Genomic DNA, 13,547 nt, shown 5'->3' with positions numbered 1-13,547 from the left:
CCCGTATTTTTCCGGAAAGTTATAAATGTGATCAGGAACACCATCAGGGAGATCGGTGTCTTTTTGGTATCGAATTCTATGTGTATTCCAGTTTTCCACAAATATTTCCTTTTCTAAGACAGGTATATACACAAATGCAAGTGGAAAACACTAGAACCCGGTCGGCTAATATAGCACCAACTCCTGGGGTGCGTCACAATCACTACGTCACTGTCGTCCAACTGTTACTTCACAAATGTGATTGCTGCGGTTTTATATTAAAAGGCTGTGTGTAGTGGAAGATACACTGACCACATAACGGGGGCATCGACGCAAACCAGATTATGACGTCACAATTGCATTTAACAATGGACAAGGTTGTGCGTGCGTCAAATGTGCGTAAAGTGCGCTGTAGTCTGAAACGCGTCAACTGAACCGTGAATGTTTTGAAGAATATAATGTGGGTTGGGCCCAGATTTCAGTTATGATGTAGCGTGGAAGCATTAAATACTCTAATGTGGGTTGGGCGTAGATTTCAGTTATGGTGTAACGTGGAAGCATTAAATACTCTAATGTGGGTTGGGCCTAGATTTCAGTTATGGTGTAGTCTGGAAGCATTAAATACTCTAATGTGGGTTGGGCCTTGGGCCCAGATTTCAGGCATGGTGTAGTGTGGAAGCATTAAATACTCTAATGTGGGTTGGGCCTTGGGCCCAGATTTCAGGTATGGTGTAGCGTGGAAGCATTAAATACTCTAATGTGGGTTGGGCGTAGATTTCAGTTATGGTGTAGCGTGGAAGCATTAAATACTCTAATGTGGGTTGGGCCCAGATTTCAGTTATGGTGTAGTCTGGAAGCATTAAATACTCTAATGTGGGTTGGGCCTAGATTTCAGTTATGGTGTAGTCTGGAAGCATTAAATACTCTAATGTGGGTTGGGTCCAGATTTCAGTTATGGTGTAGCGTGGAAGCATTAAATACTCTAATGTGGGTTGGGCCTAGATTTCAGTTATGGTGTAGTCTGCAAGCATTAAATACTCTAATGTGGGTTGGGCCTTGGGCCCAGATTTCAGGTATGGTGTAGCGTGGAAGCATTAAATACTCTAATGTGGGTTGGGCCCAGATTTCAGTTAGGGTGTAGTCTGGAAGCATTAAATACTCTAATGTGGGTTGGGCCCAGATTTCAGTTATGGTGTAGCGTGGAAGCATTAAATACTCTAATGTGGGTTGGGCCTAGATTTCAGTTATGGTGTAGTCTGGAGGCATTAAATACTCTATACTCTAATGTGGGTTGGGCCCAGATTTCAGTTAGGGTGTAGTCTGGAAGCATTAAATACTCTAATGTGGTTTGGGCCCAGATTTCAGTTATGGTGTAGTCTGGAAGTATTAATATACTTTAATGTGGGTTGGGACAAGATTTCAGTTGTGGTGTAGCATGGAAGCATTAAATACTGGAATGTGGGTTGGGACAAGATTTCAGTTATGGTGTAGCCTGGAAGCTTTATGTGTAAAATAGAAATTACTTTAATTTGGTTTATTTGTAGTGGCCATTTGTATTTATTGTTTATTTAGGTTCTGTTCTGCTAAAAATCAAATTGATTTTGTGCGAAGAGATGTTTTTTTTGTAAAAGAAGTTTCAGTCTTTTGAAAGATGTTGTTGACTCTCATGAGTCTCGGCAATTTCGATGCCAAAAAATTTAATAATCTCTTAAGATATTGTTCAACATTGGTAAGATGTAAAACTTTTTTAAATCCTAAAAATTATTTTAATACTTGCTTTGAGAATGTAAATTCCTTCTCACCGAATGCCACTTCATTTAGCATCCTAAATGAAGTGGCATTCGGTGAGAAGGAATTTACATTCTCAAATCAAGTATTAAAATAATTTTTAGGATTTAAAAAAGTTTTACATCTTACCAATGTTGAACAATATCTTAAGAGATTATTAAATTTTTTGTCCTAAATGAAGTGGCATTCGGTGAGAAGGAATTTACATTCTCAAATACTCTAGAGAAGGTTAGTTATTACGCTGTGAATATTAAAGAATGAAACTTGCATTGTCACAAATTGGTCTAAGAATCTGTTAAGTAGTAATAAAAGTTCTATGTTCAGGCACATGAACACGTTTTTGTTGTATTATGGAAGTATTTCATTTGTGCTTTTATTTATTAGTGGTATGGATCCAAACATGAAGCAACAAATATGCTGCATCAATTCAAAAAGTCATGTGCACTAACTTTAAAGTCCCCGTTAATTAAATCACACGGTGAGTGCATTTTTGCAGGTTAAAGTTCTGCATCAAATGTACATGTACCACATATGTAAAAATAACTATTTTCTAGATGTCCGTGTCCTCATTTGCGATTTTCATCGTGAACAGGCATGGGAAAGATGGGTTAAAAAATCTGAAAACCAAGTAGGTCCAGACAAGGACAAAGTTTTGACATTTATGAGAGGAATTGCTAACGCTGAATGTGAAAAAAGCTGCAACAATGCACTGTAGATATTTGAGTCAAGTTCAGTTTGGGAAAACAACCCAAAACTACAAAAATGCTTCACAAATATTTGGCTTAAGGATAAAGAGGTTTGAGTATTTACAAAACATATATGTTAAATGTGACTTCTGTTCATGCACGTTTTCTAGCGTTGGAATGTGGCTCTATCGAGCAGACCAGTTAAAGGTTTTGATCTGCACCAACAATGGTGTTGGGAGACAAAACCGAGTTTTAAAAGAATACCATGTGCGATTTCGGACTGACAAGTCGCTTTCTGGCTTAATTACAATTTTGCACCACGAATTTTTGCCAAATGCATATGAGAAGTGAGTGTACCTCCACTAAAACATTTATGGTTATATGCAAGAACATGCAATCAAAATTAATCAATAAATTTTACTTTGAGCAGATACAAACAACAAAACATGAGATCTTCTGGCAATTACAGAAGTTACAACGCTGAGGTTCCCAGCTTTCTTCGAAACCGACCAAGAAAATTGGTAAAACATTGTATAAAACGTATCGGAGAAACTACAAACATTCAGGCAAGTTCTATATGTAGAAAAGGGGACTTGTTCACTGTATTAAGCAGTTCCTCTTCTGAAATATACACCATTAAATTTGGCACCGAAAGAGATTTTCCAAAGTGTACATGTCATGATTTTTTACCATGCAAACACATGTTTGCAATTTTTAACAAGTATGCAGATGTTGGATGGCATAGTCTGCCAGATTGGTACTCCAATTCTGTTTACATGGTTTTGGATCCGGTTGTTGTGAACAAATTGTCAGCTGAAACTGTTTGTGATACTGTGGTCAAAACACAAGACATCAAGAATTCCTCCACAAACCAATCAATTTCTCAACCTGAAAACATTGTAACTGACGACAAAACCTGCAGTACTGACAACAAAACCTCAGATCGCAAACAAAGCCATCAAAAGTTTATTGATTTAATGAAGCATTTGATAGACCTTTCATATGATGTCAGTTCCAAGCAGGTTTTGGATGAAGGCATTTCTGATGACAATGCCATGGTGGCTAAGTTTTCTAAAGCATGTTCATACGATTCTGGGTTTAGAATTACTCAACCTCCAGAACTTAAGTCATTGAAAAGGAAGCGAAAAACAACACCTTCTGAAAATACTGTCCATGATGAGTTGCCCCGCAAGCGACCAAAGCCCAATCCATTTTCATCACGGGTTGGACGATTTGCCAACCTTATGCAGCCGCTGCACCAAGTAACAACTTTGTTTCCTCGATCAAAGAAAAGTGTAAAATTAACAACCCCACAGGCAGCAAAAGCCTGTGACCAACATGAATCTTCTGGTGAGGCTTGTATGGATATTGTTCGGAACAAACACTCAATGATGCAAAAAAACACCACAGCCCATGTTACCGGTTACAAAGCTTCTGGTACAATTTCAAAAAACGGCCCTCATTCAATTTCTTTGTTGGAGTTAAAATCTCTGGATGATGCATTGTCACCAGCTGAAGTTTGCGAGCTTAAAAAGCATCACAGCAGATTTAATGTTGGTTGGTTATGATGAAGTCATTAACAGCTACTTGTGGCGATTAACTGGTGTGCACCAACACACACTTTATGTTTGTTCGACAGTGGCTCAAATATTACAAAGAAAAGCTTCAATTAAAAAAGTTTGGGAAGGGATAAATTTGCAAGGGAAACAAACTCTGTTTATACCTTGGAACTCTTCAGGCTTCCACTGGGTTTTGCTTGTAGTTGACATCCCTGGTCGAAAAATGCTGTACATAGACCCAGTAGCAATGTCTTGTGTAAAAACAGACAGCAATGTTCAAACTGCAAAAGCTATGGTGAATTGTCTAATGGCAACAAAGTTTGGTTGGAAAATTAATACTGTGGAAATACCACACAGAACAAAACAGCCAGATGGATCAAGCTGTGGAGTGATGATATGTATGTATGCAAAATGGCTGGCAACTGGAGAAAAACTTGTGCAAAATGTTTGTACCTACAGCTATAGACTTGAAATGTTAAGGGAAATTGCTGGCAAGTGTCTTCAAGGCACAAATGAAATAGAGACATGTAAAGTATGTGGAGATGAAGGCGCCAATCCCCTGAAAAAAGTTTGGATTGAGTGCACTCGATGTGGACAGTGGTTTCACATCATGTGTGTTGGTTTTTCAGAGAAGCAAGCAAAAAAAGATAAATATTTTGTGTGCACATTGCAAATCAAACAACATTACAATCTGTTAAACAAATAAGAACACAAGCCAAATGAAATTTATTCACTATACCATAACAACCACAATGTCCCAATTTTTTTAGTTTTTTCACTTCTGCAAAGTGAATGTAATACCGTACCTTTTGGGTTTTGGCCCAAAGGGTGTAACACTCTTGGAGTGATGGTAAACCTGACCAATCGGGACTCTACCTGAGAGGTGTAACACTTTCGCAGAGTGAATTTCATACCATACCTTGCGATGGTAAAACTGACCAATCAGATACTGTGGTCAAAACACAAGACATCAAGAATTCCTCCACAAACCAATCAATTTCTCAACCTGAAAACATTGTAACTGACGACAAAACCTGCAGTACTGACAACAAAACCTCAGATCGCAAACAAAGCCATCAAAAGTTTATTGATTTAATGAAGCATTTGATAGACCTTTCATATGATGTCAGTTCCAAGCAGGTTTTGGATGAAGGCATTTCTGATGACAATGCCATGGTGGCTAAGTTTTCTAAAGCATGTTCATACGATTCTGGGTTTAGAATTACTCAACCTCCAGAACTTAAGTCATTGAAAAGGAAGCGAAAAACAACACCTTCTGAAAATACTGTCCATGATGAGTTGCCCCGCAAGCGACCAAAGCCCAATCCATTTTCATCACGGGTTGGACGATTTGCCAACCTTATGCAGCCGCTGCACCAAGTAACAACTTTGTTTCCTCGATCAAAGAAAAGTGTAAAATTAACAACCCCACAGGCAGCAAAAGCCTGTGACCAACATGAATCTTCTGGTGAGGCTTGTATGGATATTGTTCGGAACAAACACTCAATGATGCAAAAAAACACCACAGCCCATGTTACCGGTTACAAAGCTTCTGGTACAATTTCAAAAAACGGCCCTCATTCAATTTCTTTGTTGGAGTTAAAATCTCTGGATGATGCATTGTCACCAGCTGAAGTTTGCGAGCTTAAAAAGCATCACAGCAGATTTAATGTTGGTTGGTTATGATGAAGTCATTAACAGCTACTTGTGGCGATTAACTGGTGTGCACCAACACACACTTTATGTTTGTTCGACAGTGGCTCAAATATTACAAAGAAAAGCTTCAATTAAAAAAGTTTGGGAAGGGATAAATTTGCAAGGGAAACAAACTCTGTTTATACCTTGGAACTCTTCAGGCTTCCACTGGGTTTTGCTTGTAGTTGACATCCCTGGTCGAAAAATGCTGTACATAGACCCAGTAGCAATGTCTTGTGTAAAAACAGACAGCAATGTTCAAACTGCAAAAGCTATGGTGAATTGTCTAATGGCAACAAAGTTTGGTTGGAAAATTAATACTGTGGAAATACCACACAGAACAAAACAGCCAGATGGATCAAGCTGTGGAGTGATGATATGTATGTATGCAAAATGGCTGGCAACTGGAGAAAAACTTGTGCAAAATGTTTGTACCTACAGCTATAGACTTGAAATGTTAAGGGAAATTGCTGGCAAGTGTCTTCAAGGCACAAATGAAATAGAGACATGTAAAGTATGTGGAGATGAAGGCGCCAATCCCCTGAAAAAAGTTTGGATTGAGTGCACTCGATGTGGACAGTGGTTTCACATCATGTGTGTTGGTTTTTCAGAGAAGCAAGCAAAAAAAGATAAATATTTTGTGTGCACATTGCAAATCAAACAACATTACAATCTGTTAAACAAATAAGAACACAAGCCAAATGAAATTTATTCACTATACCATAACAACCACAATGTCCCAATTTTTTTAGTTTTTTCACTTCTGCAAAGTGAATGTAATACCGTACCTTTTGGGTTTTGGCCCAAAGGGTGTAACACTCTTGGAGTGATGGTAAACCTGACCAATCGGGACTCTACCTGAGAGGTGTAACACTTTCGCAGAGTGAATTTCATACCATACCTTGCGATGGTAAAACTGACCAATCAGATACTGTGGTCAAAACACAAGACATCAAGAATTCCTCCACAAACCAATCAATTTCTCAACCTGAAAACATTGTAACTGACGACAAAACCTGCAGTACTGACAACAAAACCTCAGATCGCAAACAAAGCCATCAAAAGTTTATTGATTTAATGAAGCATTTGATAGACCTTTCATATGATGTCAGTTCCAAGCAGGTTTTGGATGAAGGCATTTCTGATGACAATGCCATGGTGGCTAAGTTTTCTAAAGCATGTTCATACGATTCTGGGTTTAGAATTACTCAACCTCCAGAACTTAAGTCATTGAAAAGGAAGCGAAAAACAACACCTTCTGAAAATACTGTCCATGATGAGTTGCCCCGCAAGCGACCAAAGCCCAATCCATTTTCATCACGGGTTGGACGATTTGCCAACCTTATGCAGCCGCTGCACCAAGTAACAACTTTGTTTCCTCGATCAAAGAAAAGTGTAAAATTAACAACCCCACAGGCAGCAAAAGCCTGTGACCAACATGAATCTTCTGGTGAGGCTTGTATGGATATTGTTCGGAACAAACACTCAATGATGCAAAAAAACACCACAGCCCATGTTACCGGTTACAAAGCTTCTGGTACAATTTCAAAAAACGGCCCTCATTCAATTTCTTTGTTGGAGTTAAAATCTCTGGATGATGCATTGTCACCAGCTGAAGTTTGCGAGCTTAAAAAGCATCACAGCAGATTTAATGTTGGTTGGTTATGATGAAGTCATTAACAGCTACTTGTGGCGATTAACTGGTGTGCACCAACACACACTTTATGTTTGTTCGACAGTGGCTCAAATATTACAAAGAAAAGCTTCAATTAAAAAAGTTTGGGAAGGGATAAATTTGCAAGGGAAACAAACTCTGTTTATACCTTGGAACTCTTCAGGCTTCCACTGGGTTTTGCTTGTAGTTGACATCCCTGGTCGAAAAATGCTGTACATAGACCCAGTAGCAATGTCTTGTGTAAAAACAGACAGCAATGTTCAAACTGCAAAAGCTATGGTGAATTGTCTAATGGCAACAAAGTTTGGTTGGAAAATTAATACTGTGGAAATACCACACAGAACAAAACAGCCAGATGGATCAAGCTGTGGAGTGATGATATGTATGTATGCAAAATGGCTGGCAACTGGAGAAAAACTTGTGCAAAATGTTTGTACCTACAGCTATAGACTTGAAATGTTAAGGGAAATTGCTGGCAAGTGTCTTCAAGGCACAAATGAAATAGAGACATGTAAAGTATGTGGAGATGAAGGCGCCAATCCCCTGAAAAAAGTTTGGATTGAGTGCACTCGATGTGGACAGTGGTTTCACATCATGTGTGTTGGTTTTTCAGAGAAGCAAGCAAAAAAAGATAAATATTTTGTGTGCACATTGCAAATCAAACAACATTACAATCTGTTAAACAAATAAGAACACAAGCCAAATGAAATTTATTCACTATACCATAACAACCACAATGTCCCAATTTTTTTAGTTTTTTCACTTCTGCAAAGTGAATGTAATACCGTACCTTTTGGGTTTTGGCCCAAAGGGTGTAACACTCTTGGAGTGATGGTAAACCTGACCAATCGGGACTCTACCTGAGAGGTGTAACACTTTCGCAGAGTGAATTTCATACCATACCTTGCGATGGTAAAACTGACCAATCAGGCTTCAACCTGAGAGGTGTAACACTTTCGCAGAGTGAATTTCATACCATACCTTGCGATGGTAAAACTGACCAATCAGGCTTCAACCTGAGAGGTGTAACACTTCTGCAGAGTGATTTTAAGACCATACTATTTAAGTATTGTGTTTTCTTCAACACGTATTATGTTGTTCAACCCAGTTTCATATGGCTACTGGCGAGGCGTCTGGGTTATCAAAAATCCCACCGACCACATGGAAAACCCTCCTGGGAGTGGTAGGAATTTTTCAAACACAACATAAAAATGCAGTCCATCAACATATAAGCAAACATTATTTATTTGGAGAGCCTGAAGTGCACTTAGTTCGCCATAAAAAAGAGAAATCGATTACAAAACAAATAGCACCGTTTCTGTAGCGACATGTGACAAAGAGTGCAATGTTTGTGCCCAAAGGAAGTTCATTTAAATTTGCATTGTCTGGCAGTGGCAGAAACAGTTTATTGCATCACAATTAGCATACACAAAACAATATATATAACACAAATGCTGTTTAACAGGAGATTAGTGTGTTTTATAAAGATTTCAACTTTGTAAAAAATATGTTTGGAAATTTGTATCTGGTTTCTTGCAGCTTATTTAGGGTGGCTTCTATCTTTGCAGAATCTGCAGTGTTAAAGCTTTGTTACAATTTTGTTTTATCAATCAAGAATCATACAGGAATATCCATTTTTTAAATCCAATGTAAACAATATACGAAGTGAAAATATTTTGTAGTATGACGACAGACACTACCATATCCATAGTATGATATAAAATAATTTCATTTTTGGGAAGGAGTAAAAAGGACCACACAAAATGAACTTTAAAGACTTAACAGTAATTCTTACCTTATTCAAATTATACTTTATTTCCACAGATGTAATATTCCAACAGAAGCATTGCAGATGTTCAGCTGAAAATCAAGTAGCATTTAAAATTGTTTTTTTTTAACAAAATCATAACAAACCTTTTGATTTGTGTCTTCTGTTTGACTTGTCGCTTCAAATGTCATTTGTCTTTTGTTGAAACCAACATAGTCAAAATAGAATGACCTAAATTATGTTAATGGATCTAAACACATTGGCAACATGCTTCATTCTGATGGTCTGAGCTTGTGCAAAGTAAGCGAAGCAAAACCAAAATATAATAGTTCCAGTCGTATACCAACCCACAGAGTATATAGTTATTAAGCTACACCATAACTGAAATCTGGGCCCAAACCACATTAGAGTATTTAATGCTTCCAGACTACACCATAACTGAAATCTGGGCCCAACCCACATTAGAGTATTTAATGCTTCCACGCTACACCATAACCGAAATCTGGACCCAACCCACATTAGAGTATTTAATGCTTACACGCTACACCATAACTGAAATCTGGGCCCAACCCACATTAGAGTATTTAATGCTTCCACGCTACACCATCACTGAAATCTGGGCCCAAACCACATTAGAGTATTTAATGCTTCCAGACTACACCATAACTGAAATCTAGGCCCAAACCACATTAGAGTATTTAATGCTTCCACGCTACACCATAACCGAAATCTGGGCCCAACCCACATTAGAGTATTTAATGCTTACACGCTACACCATAACTGAAATCTGGACCCAACCCACATTAGAGTATTTAATGCTTACACGCTACACCATAACTGAAATCTGGGCCCAACCCACATTAGAGTATTTAATGCTTACACGCTACACCATCACTGAAATCTGGGCCCAACCCACATTAGAGTATTTAATGCTTCCAGACTACACCATAACTGAAATCTGGGCCCAACCCACATTAGAGTATTTAATGCTTCCAGACTACACCATAACTGAAATCTGGGCCCAACCCACATTAGAGTATTTAATGCTTCCAGACTACACCATAACTGAAATCTGGGCCCAACCCACATTAGAGTATTTAATGCTTCCATGCTACACCATAACTGAAATCTGGACCCAACCCACATTATATTCTTCAAAACATTCACGGTTCAGTTGACGCGTTTCAGACTACAGCGCACTTTACGCACATTTGACGCACGCACAACCTTGTCCATTGTGGTGATCGAACCCAACACTTACACGGGCGCGTGTAGCCTCAGGAATTATACGCCTTCTATATCTGCCAGCGTTTCTTCAGTTGTTCTTGGTGTTCTCTGTGTGCGGTCTTACTTTTACAGGTGTTTTTATTAAAACCTGGATTCCGTTTATCAATAAAATCCCTCTAAAGGTTTTGACATCCATTGTTAAATGCGATTGTGACGTCATAATCTGGTTTGCGTCGATGCCCCCGTTATGTGGACAGTGTATCTTCCGTGTGTAGTGACACGGTTTAACTATGTAGTAAGGAAAATGAATTTTACCCAGTGCAGTATTATGATAAACTGTTTTGTACAGCACCTGGGCCTTGGGCACCCCAGCCACCACAGCCCCCCCAAAAAGGCCCAAGTAAGTTTTAGAAATAGCTATTCTTTGAATACATTTAAACCATTATATTACATTTTCTTGCAGAATGATGAAGTAAAGCGGTTTGTTGTAAGTAACTTTCAGTTGTGATATTGCAGACATAGAAAAGAAGACACTGGAAGTACATTCACAAAATGCATGTGTGACATTCACATTGTTGTTTTTATTCAGATATCACCAATAAAGAACCAACAGATTTATTTCTTGTTGTTTTTGTAAAAAAGGGTTATAAAGCCTTCGCACAGCATAATGGCATATACACCTCACTCGATGACCAAGCGATTGCACTGGCTAGGGTTTTGCAACCTTCACACAGCAGAGTGGCATACACACCTCACTCGATGACCAAGCGATTGCACTGGCTAGGGTTTTGCAACCTTGGCACAGCATAGTGGCATATACACCTCACTCGATGACCAAGCGATTGCACTGGCTACGGTTTTGCAACCTTCGCACAGCATAGTGGCATATACACCTCACTTGATGACCAAGCGTTTGTACTGGCTAGGGTTTTGGAACCTTCACACAATATAGTGGCATATGTTTTTTAAAGATGCTGATTAACAATTGAACAATACACATACAAAGAGTATTTTTCAAATGATCGCCGCCTTCATTTACACATGCTTTGCATGGCTGTTTCAACATTAGGGGCATTAAAGCAATTGCCAGAAATCACTTTAAAAATTTCAAGTCTACAGTTGCTAGCCATTTGGCATACATACAGATCATAACTCCACAGCTTGATCCATCAGGCTGTTTTGTTCTCTGTAGAGTTTCCAAAGAAGCAACTTTTCAGCCAGTTGTTTTTGTTAAGAGATAATTTACCATTTCCTTTGCAGTTTGAACATTGTTGTCAGTTTCTACACAAGGCATTGCCAAAGGATCAATATAAATAAATTTTTGGTTGAGAGTTATCAAAGGCAAGCAAAACCCAATGAAAACCTGGAGGGTTCCAAGGTATAATTTTCCTGCAAATTGATTCCTTCCAAAACTTTTTTGATTGAAGCCTTTCTCTGTAATGTTTGAGCCACAGTAGAACAAACATATAGTGTGTGTTCGTATGTGTTAGTTAATTGCCATAGGTAGCTGTTGATAACTTCATCATAAAGCCAACCAACATTAAATCTGCTGTGATTATTTTTAAGTTCACAAACTTCGGTTGGTGGCAGTGCATCATCCAAAGATTTTAACTCCAACAGGGAAATTGAATGAGGCCCATGCTTAAAAACCATACTGCAAGGATTGAAGCCTGTTATATGAGCAGTGATGTTTTTTTGCACCGCTAACTTTGTGTTTTTTACTTTATCCATAAAATTCCCATCAGAAGATTTATTTTGGTCAACATGTGCTGTCGCCTTTGGTGTTCTTGGTTGTTCACTTTTCTTGGACTTCGGAAACAGAGTGGTTACCTGATGCAGTGGTCGCATAAGGTTTGCAAACTGCCCACTCGTGAAGAAAATGGGTGTGGCTTTGGTCGCTTGCGAGGCAACTCATCATGAGAGCCTTTTCCAGAGAATGTTGATTTCCGCTTCCTTTTCAAAGATTTAACCTCAGGAGACCGAGTTATTCGAAGGCCAGCGTCGTAAGAACATGCATTTGAAAATTTTGCTATCACTGATTCAACATTTGAAATGCCTTCATCAAATCAACAAACTTTTGATGGCTTTGTTTGCGACCTGTGGTTTTATCAGTAACCACAGTATTTTCATGTTCTGGTTTCGATTGACTTGTGTTGGTAAACTTGATTTCTTCATTTTGAACCATGGATTGGGTAACAGTCTCAGTTGATAGTGGGTTCACAACAATTGGATCCAAAACACATGTTTGCATGGTAAAAAATTGTGCAAAAAATCAACACATGTGCACTTAGGAGAAGATAAACTGCTTACCACAGTAAACATTTCTGTGACGGCCAAAATTTATTGGTTGAATGTCACGCATAGGCCTACGCTATCGGTCTGCCTATACCGGGTCTTCGTAGGTACCAACGTCAGGTACGATGAGTCAGAAATTCGCAATCGCACCCCAGTCTCTTGGTTTTTAGTGAATATATTGTGCAGTGAAAGAACGACGAATCAGTACGCTAAATCGTTCACAGATTCGGGATGACAGCAGTGTAGAATGGGTGAGACACAACACATCAGCAACGGGACAGCATCGGGGTAAACAGTACAAACAGGGCACGATTGAGATTTCTGAAGGTCACAGTACCACGTTTCTAAAGGCACTGTGGAGTTATCTTAGCGTCTAAAACATACAAACAAAGTCACAAATTTGCTACATAGTCAACTGGCTTACAAAACACTGAAAGAGGCACATGACAGGCCTTTAAGTCTACATAACACTTGTCACAAATATGGAAGTACCACTAGAACAGCGGTGCACAACCTGCGGCCGCGGACGCTATTTTTTGCGGCCGTGCTCATTTATATCAAAATATATGCATTGGCGGTCGTCGTTGCTTCTGAAACTTGTTTTTCCAGCGGTGTCAAGAGTTAAGCTTTTAATTAGGCCCATTTCCATACACATTCGTTCGCTGTAGCGAGTAGTAACTGGTGCAGCCACCGTAACTTTTAAAAAACAGGCGAGACAAAGCGCAACAATACGGATGGTGACATCATAAAACATTAATAGCATGTCGCTAAATTGTCATGTACGCATGTACAGTTGTTAAAAAGCTGAACAGTGGAATCACTCAGTCATGTCGCTGAAACGCAAAAGGCTGTTAAAACAAGAGAAAAGGGCGTTT

General features: G+C 38.9%; 1 long non-coding RNA gene across 1 annotated transcript; it reads right to left on the bottom strand.

The window, feature by feature from the left end:
• Positions 1-8,854: 8,854 nt before the first annotated feature.
• LOC145892993 (uncharacterized) lies at positions 8,855-9,402 on the bottom strand. The gene is made up of 3 exons (XR_014401380.1): positions 9,297-9,402; positions 9,178-9,242; positions 8,855-8,953 (listed from the first exon to the last, which is right to left on the bottom strand). It is a non-coding gene; the product is annotated as an uncharacterized LOC145892993 (long non-coding RNA).
• Positions 9,403-13,547: the final 4,145 nt, after the last annotated feature.

Source organism: Ascidia mentula, chromosome 1, assembly GCF_947561715.1.
Source record: "Ascidia mentula chromosome 1, kaAscMent1.1, whole genome shotgun sequence".
Classification (NCBI taxonomy): Eukaryota; Metazoa; Chordata; class Ascidiacea; order Phlebobranchia; family Ascidiidae; genus Ascidia; species Ascidia mentula.
This window is presented reverse-complemented; position numbering and strand designations above follow the sequence as displayed.